At 29.3% G+C, this 19,956-nt stretch overlaps 1 protein-coding gene across 3 annotated transcripts in view; it reads left to right on the top strand.

Moving 5' to 3' along the window:
- The first annotated feature begins 856 nt into the window (after window positions 1–856).
- The window catches only part of LOC142328432 (uncharacterized), a 628,302-nt gene continuing 609,202 nt past the window's right edge, over window positions 857–19,956 (top strand). For all 3 annotated transcript variants that reach the window (XM_075372177.1, XM_075372178.1, XM_075372176.1), the window contains exon 1: window positions 857–1,068. The gene's annotated coding sequence lies outside the window, so the exon portion shown is untranslated. The remainder of the gene's footprint in view (window positions 1,069–19,956) is intronic.

The following is a 19,956-nucleotide window of genomic DNA, read 5'->3' as shown; positions in this document are numbered from 1 at the left end:
TTTTGCGACATTATGGTTAGCCTTTCAGAGCGACTAAATTTATAGATATTTCTAAGAACAGATAAACGTTTTTTTTTACTCTAAAAAATATATAATAAAATCAAATTAAGTCGGCTGGTCAAAAAATGCTCAAGCTAGAATTGGTGTTTGTATCATTGAATGATTACGTAAAACTGTACAGACAACAATGACCTGGACGCGTAATTATTCTTAAAGGTTTAAAGAAATTCCAGGGTTAAAAGAAAATTACCTTTCGAGAAATAGAAGGATTTTTGGAACCTTCGAAAGAAAAATATCAGTTTCAGGATCTGATATTTTATGACAGAATTGTGTTTACAATTTTAAAAAAGAAGAAAAAGCAAGAAGAACAATCTATTTAAACTCCATACAATAAAAATCTATCAGGTAAATAACAATAATTTTATTTAAACAATGGATAATTTGCTGTATTTTAATCTTTTTAATCGTGCGCAGATTCATGTTTAATCATTTCATTTTCTTTAACAGATAAATGTACGCGTGATATAGTTTTATAAACAAAAAGTAATAAAGTTATTAAATTACCATATAATAAAAGAAAAAAACAGAAGTACTTTCGATGAAAGAACGAAACAACTGATTTTTTTAATAATAATAATAATAATAATAATAAAAGTAGTAAATGAAAAACAATAGCAGATTTTGTCATATTAAACATCTTCGTGAGGATAAACAAACGAGGCGTTTATATAGGCCTATAAAATGTTATATATGCGTATAGACTATGAAATATCATAGAAGGGTTTTATGTAGTTAATGCGAACAGTGGCAGAAGGGGAGTGTGTTAGTACTGCAGCACTCAGTGAGTAGTTTGGCGCATGCGTACTACAGACTAGTGAAAGTGTTTTATCCCTCATCAGTCAGTTACAGAACTTCCTTCGAAACGTGTGTTAAAAGATTGCTAGCTGTGGTATTTAGTATTGTATTATATTCAGCATTACAATACCTCTCGACTGTTATCTTATTTGGACTCGTGTTATTTCACCGCGCTCTGTGCATTAACCCGCCAACGCCTCTGTTTGTCAAATTGTGAGTAATATTTAATAAGTTATGTTCTTTTTATTGTATTACTTTAACCTTTATCTTTTACTTATTATTTTATATTTCTTGTTAATAGCTGTGGATACATTTCTTCGACATGATTGTTTCTTTAGGCGTATTATTCTTTTTTCTGACATTAATTTTGAAATTAATATCGACTAAGGTGTGTCTTGAATGATAGCTGTTTTACCTGACGAACATAAATTTACGTAACGTAACTTTATCAACTGGACCGATTAACCTGTTTGATTAAATCAAAATATTTATGCTTGTTTCTGTAATAAAATTATAAATATACGTTGTTTTCTTTTAATTTATGTATATCTACGAAATTAATAAGTGATACTGTTTAAAAGAAAAAAATATTTTGTTTTTCTAATTATAAAGTTGTTTATACTTACTACTATACTAAGATGAAATAAGTTAAACTATTTTTAGAATTTTAGGTAGATAGAATTTTAGGGATAAAGAAGAAAATAACAGAGGCAATTTTTTGATGTACGTTTATTTATTACTATGGCACCCAAAAAATTGCAAATAACAATTTAATATAATACATTTTGATCGTATTTAAGCTGACTCATTTAAAATTAATATTAGATACATTTTTTTCTGAAAATTTAGTTGTGTTCTGTTAATACTTGAAATTGTTATAAATCATCATATTTCTTATGTGTACTCGCTAAATAGTTGTACTGGTATATAAAATTTATAATTTTTATTGATTTAACAGATCCAATAATAATGTTAACATAAATATTTCAGTTTATAACAAACAAAAGTTACGTTGTAAAAATTAAAATGAATATATATAGTAAAACATAAATCTCATTATTTTAATTATAACAGGTTCACAATTTTGTTTTTCAATTAAGAATAAATATATGTATGTATTAATAACTTTTAGTTTACTCCATTTTCGTGCACGTCTTATATATACTAAACGTTTAATTTACGAGTTTTGTTTATAGTTGAATATTCCCATTCTATCTGTTATAACATCTATATTTTGAGTCCAAAGGAAGATTGATCGATTCATTAGAGATAAGATGAACTAGGTCGATAACAAATCAAATTATTCCCGAAAATAAACTTGATAGTAATTTATTATAAATATTGTATTTTTTGAACAATTATTTTTATAATAATAATATATTTGATTTATTTACCAATACAAGCATTTAAAAAAAATAATAATTTAGTGTTTGTTTTTTCCCGTATTTATATAAAACTTATTTAAATCAACAACCAATCAGTAGGATGATTTTATATGTACAATAATTTTTTAATTTTTTTTATTTGAGCTTTACGGGCACAACTTCTATGGTTAATAAGCCTATGGGAAACTTGTAGCGTATGAAAAATAACCTGGATTCGAACACGGAATCTTGGAATGAAAGGCGGCCTGATATTTTTGATAAGATTTATTCAATTTATTTTATACGATCAAGTTATTTAAATTGAAAATGTTTTTACTACATATAATTGTTTGAATACCGTAATTATTTAGCTACCATTACTTACTTTTTAATTTTTTGAGATGTACAAATAATTTAATTAGCACAAATATTCATAATTTTTACTACGTAACCAAGTATTTGCATTTTAATCTAATATCCACATAATATTGTTAATTTTCTCACTTTCTATTAATCACAAACTGAAAGATTTAAATAAAAATTATATCAGTGTGTAAATTTAGCGTTTTTTCTTTTTTTTTTTTAATTTGTAATGCTTTACCCTAAAGCCTTTATTTTTAATTGAAATACTTAATAAGACATTTTTAATATTTTTTTATATATTTAAAATAAACAACGAAAAAAATTTTTTTTTCTTTTAAACCAAAGATAATTTTATAAATACAGAAGTACGGTTATTTAATAATAACGCAAAAAATTAAATGAAATATTCTTTATCTTGAGTTTATAATTTCTCAGCGGTTTTTTAAACTCTTTTTTGACTTAAGCCTTTAAAAATAAACTCGTTCAACTAATTATGCTGCATTTTACCTATTTTAAAATTAGATTTTTTTATTTTTTATAATAATTTTCTTTGTCGTTTTACATTTTATTTTTTTTACATATCTGTCACCTCCGTTTTACAAGGTATTTAAAATATATATGTAATTAAATAAAATTGTATTTTCTTAATGATTTTACTGAAAAAAATGTAATTTATTTCATTGTATTTGATAATTTTTTTTTTTAAGACGGGGAAGGTTTTAATAGAAACAATGTCACGTAGTTGAATTCTTTACTCACCTGTTGATATATTTCCTTATGACCTTCGTCAACATTTTTTACATTGACTTCCCCACAGATTAACATTATTATAATACTTTAACCAAATATTCTTCTTGTTAAAACCTTTCAACCCTGAATTTCTAAATATACCTGCCATATATAACCGAATAGAACACACCCAATATTCTGTTTAACCCAGATGTTCCACGTTATTTTTATTTTTTTATTTCTCCATTTAATATTGTTAGGTGTCGTATCATCTCTTTCATGTTTTTATTAATTACGTAAAACTTAATTTTGTTTATTAAATAATTTACTTATTAATAGTCTCTTAATTAAAATTAATCAAATTAAAAAAAATTATTATTTATAAGTAATAAAAAAAAATAATAAAAATCTCGTTTAATAAATTTTGAATGTTATTTACCTCCAAAATTATATGAAATAGTTAATAAAAAATAAGAAATTAATGTATGATTTGTTCAAAGTTATTGAGAGATGTAAAGAAAATTTTGCTTTAAATAAATAAAAATATTTTTTGTTTTTCCGGACCACTAAGGATCTCCTTTGCATAATAGGTTGGAACTTTTTTTGTTTTCCCAGTATTTTTTTCATTTTTTCACTGTTGTTATTTTTCTTCTTCGTCCCACTTTCTTATTACGCTCCTCTTATCCTTCTTCTCTGGAAACTCAGTTTCTTTGATTAATTTTCTAAATTAGTATTTATTTAAAAACAGTTTTCTTTGGAGATTTTTAAAGTTTTAAGATCATTTTCTACTTCTTTAAACCATCTAGTTTTAAAAGTTCTACCGTTACAAAAGTTAAATTTTGTTTTGTTAATCTGTACAATCTTCTCCGAATGGTGTCTTTTATTTTTTCTGCATTTTTGTAAATCTTTGTTTCACTTTTTAGTTTATAAATTCCGCCACGGTAATCGGGTCCATATATATTTCTTAAAATTCTTTCTTTTTTTTTTAAAAAGGACTTTACCCGAAACATTTTGCAAACGCTCAGCGCCATATAAACGGCTTCGGAAGAATTATAGTTTTATAATGTCTGAGTTTAGCTTTATGCGAAAGCGATTTTAGTAATAATGATAATAGAACTAGTTAATAGTTTAAAAGACCTGGAAGAATATATATTTTTTTAAATTTATTTGACTGAAAAATAAATTTGCAAAGATGTTTACACAGCGATTATTGTACTTTATACTCCTCTAATTAAAATAATGATAACCCCGTTATACAGTGTTTAATTAATTATGAAAATACTTTATTTTCAAATTATGGTTAACGAAAGATTATGGCCTGATATTTGTTTCAACGATAAATTAAAGCAATGCGATATTTTGTAGGGACAAATAAGTGGTTTTAGAAAGCACTTTTGTGTAGTTACTAAGTTTTTTGATTAAAACCTTTTAAAATTTGTCCCAGTACTTAATTGAAATTTTTTTTTGCTTGGTGAATTAATTCATTGCATAAGCTCGAAGTTTGTTCATAAGAATATAAAAATGGAAATTTTTTAGTATATGAAAAGTGTTGTGCCTATCCGGGATTGGAACCGGGGACCTTCGGATGAAAAACTGAGACACTACCATTCCGCCAAGGAGATCGGCATTTCAAGTAGAACTTCTTTGAAAATTGTTGTAAAGCCTAAAAATTGTATCCAAAACAAACATGTTTTTTTAATTTTCGTGTAAAATTATTTCATTAAGATTGGCAATAAAGTAATTCAAAATTTTGTAGAGAATTTAATTCTAAGAAAATTAATGTGACTAAAGTCTATAAAAAATAAATGACATTTGGGAAATTCCAGATTTATTATGTAAACCTAAACAGACTAAAAATAGCAGAAATTTCATAATTTTAAAATATGAAAACTTTTTTATTGTAAAACTCTTTTTTTATTGTAAAAAAAAATTTGGATACGTAATTAATTATAAGATTAGTCACCAATTTCTACTTAATAATTTTTATCTAAGCGGAAACAGTTGGATCTAAAATTTAAAAGCATGTACTGACTGTTATGACATAGATCTCGGCTTTCAGTAGAATGCAAATTACTAATTTATTAATCAGTTTTGAAGCCTATTTGGACTTACGGGGTTGAATTGTGGGGTACAGCGTGCAATTTCAGTATTGACATAATTGAACGCTACCAGACAAAAACATTGCAAAAATGCTAAACATACCCTGGTACATAAGCAATAGCTTCATATATATATATTGATCTTAAGTTGCGAACCGTTCGGCAGGAAATATCCCTGGTAAGCCTAAGGTATCAAAATCGTTTGAATCAGCACCTAAATTATTTGACGGTCAGTCTATTAGATAACACGATCAGTGATTTTTCAAGATTGCTATGGAACAATATTCTTGGTTTACCTTATCGTTTCTATTAGGTGACTTTATGGTCTGGCTGTACGGAGTTCTCTTCTTTGTTATCGTTAAGTCACCAGCCGCTGGGTCTGTGACTACTTGATGTTAGTTCAGATATAGATCTTATTTATTTATTGTTCAATTATCTTGCTGAACAGATAGTAAAGTTGCCGTGTCGTTATAAAAAAAAAAATAAAAATTATCCCAAAAATTTCAGTATAGCGTCACTTTTTTGGAGGGGGAAAAACGCTTTCGTGGTTTCCCGGGTCAAAATAATAACAAAAAGCTTTTTCTCGTATATTAAGTTATTAGTGAAATAAGGTTATAGTAAATAGGGTTGTTAGCTTCAGTTTATCGTTGAAGTGGAAATCAGGACAAACATTTTCACTAGTCATTAACTTGGGTCGAAAGCAAACATTTTTTCCGACCCAATTATATGAAAGTTATTTATTTTTTAACCAAGAGATGTGACTAAAATTTAGCTCGAACATCCGTGAACGCTGTGTATGTGTGTGTCTAGACATATATGTACATACATATATAGTTCACATTTTATAAAAAAATTATTTCTTTATTTAAATTACGAATATTTTAAAAAATATATATTTCATTCATTTAATCCAATTGTTAAGTTAGTGCAATTTTAATCCGGTTTCTGGACGTAAACGAGAGAGACTTTGTGGAAATTTTTATGGCTGGGTGACCTTCCTGACGCCAAACAGCTAGAGGATGACAACAGTGCATTATGTAAATTAAAGATCACTTATCTATTTACTTTACCATTTATCTCATGTCACTCAAGATCGGTATAGACCAATTAAATGCAAATACTATGATATAAAGTAAAACGAATAAATAAAATAAATATATATATATTTTTTTTAATAAAATACTTTACAATAAATAAATAGGTTTAGAGATATTCCAAATTATGTTTATCTAGCTTATGAATTCCATTTTGTGTAAGTCTATTTTCTTGTAAAAAGAAAAACTTATCCTATATTTTTACACGACTGCACAAACAGAAGTGTAATGTATTTAGGGTGTATGTATGTATGTTCCACCGTAACGGCTGAACCGATGTAGATTAATGACCATGCGTTGGAACCTTAGGTTACCGGGAGTGCATAGGCAATAAAAAAAAAAAAAAAAAAATCCGTGTCGTTATAAAAAAAAAATAAAAATTTTCCCAAAAATTTCAGTATAGCCTCACTTTTTTGGAGGGCGAAAAACGCTTTCGTGGTTTCCCGGGTCAAAATAATAACAAAAAGCTTTTTCTCGTATATTAAGTTATTAGTTAGAAATAAGGTTATAGTAAATAGGGATGTTAGCTTCAGTTTAACCTTATTCCATGCATTTATATTTCTGAGGTTTTGTAAAAGCACAAGTGTATTCCGTTGGACCAAGTGTATCTTCTGTCACATCGGATGTTCTCTGCCAACTATGGCAAGAGACTGAATATCGTTTTCACATTTGTAGGAACTTCATTTGATACTTCATTTGAAGGAAAATTTGTATTTAATTGAACTTTGTATTTATTTTAAAAACTTAAATTATAGTTCAATACTTAAGATATATTAAACTTAAATCATTGTAACAATCACAAAATTAAAATTGTGTGAAGTTCATATTTGAAATTTTTAGATCATATGAGAAAACGTAGTTATAATCACTTCGGTGTCAGAAACTATAATTTTTTAACCTGCTACACTGAATGTTCCGAGTTCGATTCTCAGCTATAAAATTCAAAACGAATCAATTCTAATGTTTTAAACTCTTTTCATATGGTACAAAAATATTTCTTATTGAAGTCTGAAATGAATGATTTAACGAGAAATGTACATTATTATAAATATATTTCTTGAATTTTATTTTTAAGTTAAAAAGTTTAGTTGTTGAAGTGAAGTATATCAAATCGCAACAGGATTTATATACTTACGTATTTCAGTCAAAAATTGTTCAAAACATCATTGTTTTATACTAATACATATCCAAAACCGAAATACATACAGATAGGAAATTCATGAAGAACTTAAATAATTCTCTACCACATATGAAGTAGAAGTAGAAAATCAATGTAAAACTGGAAGTTTTGATAATGAACTACTTTGAAGACCGAATCGATTATATCTTAGTGACATTTTTACTCACTGTTATAAACATTAGAAAGATACCACTTTGTATTTTCATAATCAAAATATTAATATACAATATATCTGCTTATTTTGACTTTTATGAAAGATCGTATTTATACAACAGTATTAAAAATACGTATATTTATCCGACTCATATTTTAAATACTTGAAAGTATACTACTAGAAGATCAATTCAAAACTACAATCCTGTTTCTTCTTCATTTATACCGATGAGGTGGATGTTTAGAAAACTCGTTTAGGATACGATAAAATATTCGACCTGTTTTGTGATGGGTTGTTTAATGTGTTACTCTTACCATTAATTTACCTGTAAATTTTTATTCTTAAGTTGTAATAAGTTTGTTACTATTAGAAATTTATGTAAAATTGTCACCCCATTGAGAGTGATGTATATCTTTTTGTAGTCAAGTTTCTATGAGATATTTTGAAAAGGAGATTCTAATTATGTACGTAGTACTAATTTTGTTTTGTATTATGATGTTGGTATTTGTGGATGAATAATGTGCTTTCAGGTTGCCTGATGTAGTTTAAAATTTTTCAATCATTGCGATTTAATTTTTAAACACCTTAGTCGCTTTGTTTGTTAGCTGTACTCTATTATACAGTGGGATTAAAATTGTTATAGCTTTGGAACAAAGCAATGTAAAGGAATGAACTGTACGTTAAATGAAAGAGAAACACTTTAAGTTTATGTGTACGAAACCAAGTGCATGTGTATTGTTTCCAGTACACGCAAGCAACACGTGCGCGTTAGTAATCATTTTTTCGTGCAGAGTAGGTTCAATGTGTGTTGCGGCTTGCTGTGTTTGAGTCAGTTACACCTGTTAGGCTTGAATACCGTTTTGTGTACAATAAGATCTCTTTGGCATGAAAATAATATTCGGTGACGGGACAAACAACTCAAAGAAACCGGCAGCCTACTGAAGCAAACATGTCTGGAACGGCTATCAGTGTCTGATGAAACGATTGAAGCAGTGCGAACAAGTTTCTTGCGTATCTCGAAGAAATCCGTGAGAAGTGTTCTAGATATTGGGCATTCCTAAAACAACTGTTCACAATGTTTTAAAAAGGCAGTTCTGTTTCACTGTGTACAAGATTCAGGTGTTACTACGACAGGACAAAGTCTCAAACAATTTGATTTTCTGACATTCTGAACATTTCTTGACATTCTGAATCGGTTAGAGCTGGATGATGATTTTTTAGACAAGTTCATTTTCAGCTATGAAGCTGTGTTTCATATTTCTGGATGATTTACTCATCCAGAAAAAACATAAAGGCAAAATATCGTATATTTTGGTACTGTACCTCTCATGCCTTTGTTGAACATCAGCGTGTCAGTGAGAATTGAATATGTGTGGTGCGCTATTGGGCGAGACAGAGTTATTGGCTCCTTCTTTTTTACTGAAAAACAATACCGGGGAACATCTTCCTGGATATGTTAGAAGGGTATGCAGCGCCAGGGTATGCAGCGTCCCAATTACTGAAGAATTCCTTTTTTCCTATTAGACGGAGCTCCTCCACATTTTTTCACAATCATGCAGGATTTTATTGGCGAAACATTTCCTCAACGATGGATTGGACGAGAAGGGCGGATCGCCTGGCCCCTACGGTCTTTAGACCTTATTCCATGCATTTATATTTCTGAGGTTATGTAAAAGCACAAGTGTATTCCGTTGGACCATTTACTGATAGTGTTTCTTCTGTCACATCGGATGTTCTCTGCCAACTATGGCAAGAGACTGAATATCGTTTTCACATTTGTAGGACAACTAAGGGAGTACACATCAAAATCTATTGAACAGGAAAGAAACTTGAAGTGTTTTTCTTTCATTTAACGTGTAGTTAATCTGTCTATAATACTTTGTTTTGAATCTATAACCATTTAAAACCCCCAATATTATTTCATGGATACACTTTATATCGTGCGATCGGTGTGTTTTGAAAGTAGCATTTTTAACTCTCCTAAAACTTGAATATTGATGAATATTTATTGATACATACCAACAGTGTAATTTTGCTCAATCAATGGAAAATGTCTTTTTGATTATTTTTTGTCTTGCATTTCATGTAATATGTTTTTATTCTTGTAAATTTCTCTTATATAGAAATTTAAAAATCTGTTATAAACGTTTGATATCGCTAACGATTTTTAATTCATGGTTTATATTTAATATTAAGAATTCCATTATATTTTCATTTTAGCTTATTTAGGTCAAGTTTAAATTAAAATTTAAAGCTAGAGTCGTAGATAGATACGAAGAAAATCCATAACCTCATTTCTACTTAATGGGCTTTATTGTCTAAGAATTACGAAGTTTTTTTTTTTTAACAAGAACTTATGCCAAATTGCCAAAAATAATGTATTACCCCTTTTTTATAGGGCATTTTTAATTTTATTTCTATTTAAAGAAAATTCAGTTCGAATTATATATTAATTGTAATTTAATTTGTGTTTATTTACATTTAAATTTATTATTTTGCTACTCTACTAGTTTAATTAAATTTACTCTGTAGTCACTATTTTATGTGTTAGATGCATTGACGCTCTTCCTTCTAATCTATAATAAAAAAAGCTAGCAATGAAATTGTAATAATTTCCTGGCATTGGTTATTTATGCCTATATACTGAAAAGAAATTGTACATGAAAACAAAGCAAAATAACTTATTCAAATTACAAAAATATCTATATTTTAGTCACTATTTTATGTCTTAGATGCATTGACGCTCTTCCTTCTAATCTATAATAAAAAAAGCTAGCAATGAAATTGTAATAATTTCCTGGCATTGGTTATTTATGCCTATATACTGAAAAGAAATTGTACATGAAAACAAAGCAAAATAACTTATTCAAATTACAAAAATATCTATATTTTTAAACTTTGATCGGCTTCCCAAAATCTCAGTCGAGTTCCTTAATGGGCAAAATCAGACCATGGGGCTGAAATGGAAGGTCTTTTTTGAAAAAAAATATCGCTATAGCTTTCCTATTAAGTAAAATATTGAATTCTTTTAAAGTTCCTGCTATTCTATGGATAAGGGCCTAAAATTTATGTAAGTAAAGTTTTTTTATATCACCAACCATTGGTGATATCGCCGAGCGGGTAAAAAAAAATGGCTTTCAAATCAGTCAAAAACAAATCATTTCCCTTAATAAGTACAGTATCGAATCGGTTTAAAGTTGGTCATTAGTCCTGTAAACATTACCTAAAACTTTTTTCTGAAACAATTTTTGATATGATCAACCCTTACGGTAAGGGATGACCAAAGTTTTACTGGAATTGTAAGATGGGACTTGTATGCTAAACGTGTGAAACTTTTTTCACATGCAACCATTGTCGTATTGAGAAAATTTGAAGTTTTTCTTAATTTTAAGGTGGAAATCTTTTTTATCCCCTACTTAGCATAGGTGAATTCTACCACCGCCCTCGAGCGTGCCTAAACGGATTTTTATTTTTATTTTTAGGGGTATATGGGAAATTTTGGAACAGATTTTTTTTTTAAAGCAAGACTAGCATGAATACCTGTTTGATTAAAGTGGGGCTATGTTTGCAAATTTTTGAGAAAATTGACCCCAAAATTTTAATAAATTACCCTATTTGCCGAATTTGTATAAAAATTTCATAAAAATCGGTTTATCCAGTAAAAAGTTTTTAAGCGTCAAACACGCCAATATATTTACATAGGTAAAACCAGTTTTTTCATTGAAAAAAAATGGGGGTAAAGCCCCCAATTTTGTTTTTTGGGGTACCTGGGTCATGAATATTGGGTAATGCAAAGAAACCTATGTCTAATTTTTAGATGATTATCATACTTTCGTTATTGCAGCATAGCTTTAGAACTATGACGTTAGGTAAATAATATATATTAATATTAGAATATTTACAAATTTTTTTTTACAATCGTTTGCTTCATGTATTCTTAAACTTTACGAATTTCACAGATTTACTTTTTATACTTTCTGTAAATTATTTAACACTGGATGCATTAATGTATGGTTCATAATTCTTTTTTTGTATAATTGTATTATTAAAGTTTCTATTCATTGTCTTTCTGTTTTTCTATTGTAAAAAGTTTACTTTATAATTGGACATTCACATAAACGTAATTTTAATAATTTCGTAAATGATTTGATTCAAATGGAATATTTTCATTAAAATCTCTCCTTGGTTGTGTTATCTTATAATTGATGTCTTATTTATTTATATATTTCATTCTTTATAATTCTACTTACTGACAATATTTTTTCCTTTGGTATTTAATTTTTAGTTATCTTAATATCCAATTCATCATTATTATCTTTTCTGACAAATTAATTATGTTTGTTTTACTCTTGTCTATTTTCAAATTTAATTCCTCCCTTAGCGCCAATCTTTATATCTTTTAACACATTATTAGTTCTAGTTAATTAAAAATACCATTGTTAATTTAAAATACCAATAATTTAAATGTAGTGAAAATTACGTTTTACTCCTTATATTGGTACTCTATCTTCATTTTTCTTTTAGTAATAAATAATAGTAATAAATGAATTGAATATAACACATAATATGTTATACCTTATTGCTTTTTCTAAAACAGCTTGTTTTTCCTGTCTATTGCAGCAACTCGATATTTTAATAAGTTACAAATAAATTCTTATTTAGAGTTTTATAGCACACCGAACCAAACTGTATAATAAAACTTTGTTGTTTATTTTTTAATCTTTAAAACGGTTTTATTTTATATATATATATATATATATATATATATATATATATAATTTGCTTCGATGTATCATTAAAAAACTTAATTACTAAAGATGTACGAAGGAGGAGCGATATAAAATGCGAAATAGCACAGGTGAAACGAGTTTTCAGTCAATAATATAATCTGTTTACATCCAAATTTAATTTAAACGTCAGGAAAACATTTTTAAAAGTTTAAGCTTGGAGCGTAGCTTTATATGAAAGTGAAACTTGGAGTGAAGAAAAGATTAGAAGCTTTTGAAATGCGGTGCTATAGGAGAACGTTAAAAATCAGACTGGTGGATAAAGTGACAGATGAAGAGGTGTTGCGGTAAATCGATGAAAAAAGAAGCATTTGGAAAAATATAGCTAAAAGAAAAGACAAACTTATAGGATATTAAGGTATCCTGAAATAGTCGTTTCTATATTGGGGGGACAGCTAGATGGAAAAAATTGTGCAGGCAGGCAACGTTTGGAATATGTAAAACAAATTGTTAGGGATTTAGGATGTAGGGGGTATATCGAAATGCAACGACTGGCACTAGATAGGGAATCTCGGGGAGCTGCATCAGACCAGTCAAATGAATGAAGATAAAAAGAAATTATTTAATAACGTTGCAGATCATCATTGACAAGAATATCGCAAATAAATTCTAATTCTCTTTATCTATTTTACACAAGAACTTAGAAACGTTTATCTCATATTACATAAATATTTTTTCTTTTAATTTTAAAGTATTATATAGATATTTTTACTTTTCTTCAGCCTGTCTTACAAATTTAATATATAGATTTATTTTTAATTATTTCCTTAATGTTGCAATCTGTTCAACTTGTGAACAGTAAGCAACCCGCTCCCCCCCACCGACCAATGAGATAAGGATGATTATGACATGTAAATGAGATATAGTTATGTACAGACTCAGGTCGATCATTCCTGAGACGTATGATTAATTGAACCCTACCATCGAAGTATATCACTATCTAGTATATAAGCCCAAATAAAACAACTAACTTTTACTAGGATTTGGACCTCAGAATCTCCGAGTTTGATAATCAGCTGTTAAACAACTGGTTTGCGACGACAACAACTACTAGACCAGCTCGGTGGGCTATCTCTTCAATAAAAAAGCAAGGTGTGTTGGTTTGTTTGCTGTATGTGCTCACATTTTTATTTTGAATGAAGCGTACGAATGATTCATTCCTTCGATCGATTTTTACTTCTCAAACGATTCATTCGTTTGAATGATTTACACTTCTTGATACAAACGATTTATTTAAAATTGTATTCGTGTTTTGGAAATAAAAAAGGAAAATATTGGGGTTAGAGCTGTGTTAAAAAAATCACAACTTAAAAATCTGAAGTTTGTCTTTTTGCAACAGCATCACACGAGAATCAGCCAACCGATTGCTTTAAAATTTTCAACATACATCTGTGTTATCCTAGGGAAGGTTTTAAGCTACAAATCGAGGTCCTAATCCCTTCGGAAGTGAATTTTTGAATTAAAAATATTATTATATTTTTTCCCCCCATAGCAACAGAAATATAAACAAGTAAAATGATTAATCTTTTTTTCTTTAACGAATATCTGTAAAATATTTATTATTTTTACAACCATGAGGAAACGAACGCGTCGGCATCCAGGGGGCGAAACCTCCTGTCTAGACGGTCGGGGAGCGATGCGAGTCCTGACCGGCTAGAGTAGATTAAAACTGGTTTTTTATCTTTTTTAAACCGAACTTTTCTTGCTAAAATTAACCTCTTCCTCTTTTTTTTTGTATAATTTGTCACATTATTAAATATTTTTATCATATTAAATAAAGAGGAACATATTAATTAGTTACTTTACAATATTTGTCTCGGTGTTCCTCGAAGCCATAACACAAATAAATTATTTGAGATACAAAAAGACACCCATTAAAGTTGCTTTCTCTTTGAATATTGATATACTAGAGTATTGACATCATTTGTTTAGGTTTGTGTCACCTACATTAAACTATTTATAATTTGCGATGAGATAGATAAGTGTGTTCTTCTTTTGTATCATGGACTATAATTTTCATTTCATTTGGTTCGTATACAATAGTATAATTAATTCAGTGAAGATAACGGGAAAATACTTCACTCATTCTTTGCTTGCTTTATTACATTTAAAATCGTTGATTTTTATTCTTAAGAATTGCTTAGCTGTTAGAATGTTTTGAAGTGATCTGTAACATCTGTCCGGTAACTTAAAATGGTTATAGGGTTAAGACACCTTACATACATACTAATTCTAATTAAAGATTTCAAATAATGAATTGCAGAAATGAGGGTTTTTACTATTCTTGATATATTACAATAAATTGATAGTGAATTTCAAAACAAACAAAAAATTAAAATCCTATAAAAGTTCGGTTTGTAGAAGTTCAATTTACAGTAATTTGATTCCTCATTATAATTTTTTATTACTTGTATAATTTAAGATTTGTTTACTGATCAGATATTAAAAACGACTGAACAATTAAATTGTGGTTATGCAAAATATATTCGCCTAATATTACGTAAAAATTATTATTAATTCAATTCTGTTCTAATGTACTTTGATATTTATTTATTTTTTTAATATGTTAATGGTAAGATTGTAGATGCGATCAGCTGATCAGAAATCTGACTGTTATGACCCAGTATTATAATGTAGTTCTAATCCTACTTAGGAGACGCGTTTATTTTTTAAAAATGTTTTTTTGTTTCTATTAGCTACCGCAAAATGTTTAAATACTTGTCACGATTTTTGGTATATAGTAAGTCTTTTAACTAATCTTTTTTTATCTGAATACTTTTATCTGATTTAAGAACATAGATTATACAAAATGCTATGTACCTACCACCCTTTTGTATTTTATAGCTTGACATAGCTGTATATTCTACAAACGTAACCTTGTATTGTAATAATAGAGGTCACGGATTGACTCAATATTTAGCTATTATTTTTTTTAAAGTGTATAATTTTGTTTTAATATTACCGATAAAAAAAAGTCTATTAATAGTTGTGTAATATTTATGATATCAGCAATTTTTATGCAATATTTTTTATCTAAATTTGTTTTATTGTTTGAAATTAATTTTTAGAGGGTTATCATGCAATATATCTCACATCACTAGTAACCAATCGTTTGCGAAACAAGACTGTTTTAATATACCTATATTTTAGTTAAATCCTTAACCTTAACAAGATTAAAATTGAAGAATATAAGAAAGAATTATGTTAAACGGTTATAGTTGGAATTATAGTTACAATATATGAATAGAGCACTTGTTCAAAATTTAAGGAGTGCCCAGCGCACAGCCTTAATAATATGCACTGGTGTTCTTAAAATAACTCCTACGAGGCTACCACCGTTTTGGGAAAGGCTCTCACAATCGATTTAGTGGTGAAAGTTCGGGCAGCCATGTGAAGATTGCGAAGAGGTCGGGAGGCCGAGGTATTTGTGATGCGATTTCGAGCTGGACTAGTACCGGAGCGGAACGGTGATCACAATGCACCGGATCTAAATTTCGTTCAGTTACACATCTCCCGCCTGCGGAAGAGACTGTAGAGCCTCGGGATAGAATCATGGCGGCTGAAATAAGACACCACGACTAAGGGAAGATCCTTGTATAAGTTTATACAGGATCTGGGGTGATGATATGCCTCGAGTTCGTTTACAAGGGGAACGGTTGCCCGTGTGCTCACAAATCATGTTAATTTAAACCAATATCTGTTTCGGTTCCGCCTGGCAGATGATGAGCTGTGAGTCTGCAGGGAGGTCTGGTCAAATGAACACTTATGTTTGGCTGCCTTGCTCTTGAGAGAGCCAGAGACTGGGCCATCCTAGAACTTAGAGGTCAAGGGGAAAATTGGCCACTCACAAGCGGCGAGTCAATGTGGCGAGAGCCGCACTGTCTGACCGTGTGGGAGTTCTTTAATGCGGTGCTTTATTCAACCGACATCAGTAGTTTACCTAAGGGAAAAGACTTCTACCGCAGTGCTGTGTGCAGCTAACCTAGAGAAATATATGGCTGACCACCAGCCAATTAAGGTTCCAAGCGCTTTAATATGGTGGACAGATACTTGCTGGCATTCAGCGACTAGGCGTGGCAGCGAATTGCTGTCTAGATGAAATAAATTTTAATTTATGAATGTCATATATATTTTTAGTAGTTGACGGGATGCGCCTACCCATTTTACCAAATATATGACAAGTGAGAGGTTGGGACATCTAAGCCGGTGGTGTATGGCACCCCGCTTAGTCCGCTCTTGCTGTTAGGTAAGCTCTATGAGCTATTTAGGATACTGGTCGCTAAACTGTTCGAGGCTCAGTTGCCGTTTGCGGCATAGACATTCGATCTTATGCTTTAGGGCGACCGAATGGGGTGGTGGCGGAAGAAATGCCAAGCAAACCAATGGAAAAATGTTGAACGGTTATTGAAATAATTTGGGAAACAAGATTACGCTCAAAAACCATTTTTAAAAAGTTTATTTAAAATTTATAACTAGTGGTCATTACGGCTGATAAATAGTCATCATAAGCATCAAAGAAAAAGTACTAGTAAATTTATGAGAAAATAAATAAATGAAAGATAAAAGATTATATCGAACATTATACTTGTTTTTAATGTCCGATCGAGAGTGAACCGCATGCAAAAGTTAGCCTTTAATCTACTAGAAAATATCCTGTTTGAATTTTTAAAATCGAACGATTGCTGCAAAGATATTATAAGAACACCCCAATTGTACCTCCCGAAACATGCTCCAGGGAACCCAGTTTTTACTAGTTGATACTGATGATTAATCTAGCCTCACACGAGGTGCTCGCATCATCTCATCACTCTAGCCTCACACGCAGCCCCCACGGGAATCCTATTATTATTAAACAGAAATTATTTTAATTTATTTAATGTAAATTTAATTCTATTACTTTTGTAATATTAGAATCATTCAGTTCAAATCCAGCTGACAGAGTGATAGAGGCTAGCAGTTCAGAGTTCATTAATTCAATTCATTAAAGTTTGTACTTCAACCAGAAAATTCCCACTACTACTACTACTGCTACTACACACACACAATTTTATACAGGCTCCATATATATATATATATATATATAGAGAGAGAGAGAGAGAGCCTGTGATACATCTAAATCGGTTCAGCCGATGAGCTGCTACGATGGAGCAAACTTACATAGATCCTCCTAAATACATTACACTCCTTTTTGGGCAGTCGTGTAACAAGGCTAAGCAGATATTTATATTAAGTTAACGCTTTTATAGATTAGGCAAGCCAATTATTTTGTAAAATTTCTTAGCTGAATTAGTCCAAAATGTTTCATAAAATTAATTTTTTTTAATTTAAAAACGATATATTAAATTATGGGGATATTTGTAGTAAATAACGATCATTTTCTTTAAATCATAATATTGAAATATTTGGCTAATATCTATTTGGCTCTCCTCAGAAAATCTGAGGCTTCCAAGGTCAAATGGTCCATGCACCATCTGCTCTTTGATTGCCCAATCTTTGGAACCATCCGACAAAACCTGGGTTCAGATATGAAGTTTCTATTAAACCAGAAAGAAGGTATAAAACGTCTGTTACGATTCCTCTCCTACAGTGGAATGAATACGATTTAGTGATTTTTGTCTGATTTATGTATTTTAGTTTGTATTTGTTGTTGTTACTTGTCTATGTTTACTCTATATTGTTCCTGTTTCTTAATTGCTTAATTTTGTTGTTTTATGTAACACTACATGTGTTACTTTAGTCGCTGACTGTAATTGTTGATGCGACTGTAAATAAAAGCAAAAAAAAAAAAAAAAAATAGTATTGAAATAAAAAAACATAATTTTAAATAGTTATCACTATCAACTTCATTTTAGAAATATTATGTGGAAAGGAGTTTATATTAATTTGTTGTCGATTTCTTACAACAAATTTTTAGTAAAAAACTTTAGTCGGCAAATAAAATATCTACATAAATGGATTTATGGGCTTTCCATGTAAATTACTCAAAAAAAATTCATCCTTTTTTTTTCCAAGAAATATTTAATTTTCGTGATTCCAAAATTATAATTTGTTCTTTATAATCGTGCCTAAAAAATATGTATATATCTTAAACAATAAACGTTGGCAAGCAATTGCGACAGTTATAACCTATAGATAAATTCTGACGAAGCATGTACACATAAAGTATGATAAAAGTTGACAGCGACTGAAATAACGTATCATGTACTACAGGTACATCATTCACTAAAACTTTATTTTGTTTTATTATGAAATTTAAACCGCCTTGTGAAATTATAAGTCAAAGATATGGATATTGGTTTTCACGTGTTACGTAACGTACAAACCAAAGTAAATTATTTCTATTGAACAAATTTTCAAAACGCTGATTATATAAATAACTAAAAATTAAATTACTTTTTATTGCTATAACAAATCATTCTAGAATTTTTTTATATTCTTCTTCTTCTTCTTATAAGAAAATAAATAAATACTAAAATAAGTACTAATTTGAATACTAGATCGTGGATACCGGTGTTTTTTGGTGGTTGGGTTTAGGAATGGTCGAACTGAGATTGTACAAGACTACACTATTTTTACACTCATACATATCATCCTCATTCATCCTCTGAAGTATTATCTGAAAGGTAATTACCGGAGGCTAAACAGGAAAAAGAAAGAAAGTACCAGTTTTAAATTATCAGGAAAATTTAATATCATAATTTCCAGTTTTTTTCTGTAATTTTTTTTTTAATCATTTTTAGAGATTATTCGTCACTGATTTCATTAAAACATATATTGATGTACAAATTTCTTATTTATTTAAAACAAAACAGATCTGTTAAAGAAGAAAAAAAAATAGTTTTTTAACTAAGGCGGGGTTGAACTAATAAAATTCAGATTTCAAAATGCAATTTAGAAAGTCGGCTGGATGAGAATTAAAGAAAAATAAAAAAAATAATTTGAATAAGGATAATTTTTTATTTGTCATTGGTTTAAATACTAGTAGCAAAAATCCGGAATCTGTAAAAGTATCTCACTAATGTTAAATTGTTAGGAAACAATTAATTAAGAAACTAAATTTAATTGTAACAATGAATTATAATGTGATAAAGCATATAGACCCTACTGAAATCGTTTGTTCTCCATTTTTAAATCCGAAAATTGCTGTTTCTATTATAAAACAACTGAAGGTAACTAAATTTCAATAAAAATCTTCGGGATAAATTTACCTTCATAGATGTTTCGATTGTTACCTTGTAACAATCGATGTTCATAGATACCGGTGTTCTTTAGTGGTTGTGATTTAATTAACCACACATCTCAGGAATGGTCGACCTGTACAAGACTACAAT

Source organism: Lycorma delicatula, chromosome 7 (assembly GCF_047948215.1).
Source record: "Lycorma delicatula isolate Av1 chromosome 7, ASM4794821v1, whole genome shotgun sequence".
Classification (NCBI taxonomy): Eukaryota; Metazoa; Arthropoda; class Insecta; order Hemiptera; family Fulgoridae; genus Lycorma; species Lycorma delicatula.
The sequence above is the reverse complement of the archived record's forward strand: the minus strand, read 5'-3'. Positions and strand labels throughout refer to the sequence as shown.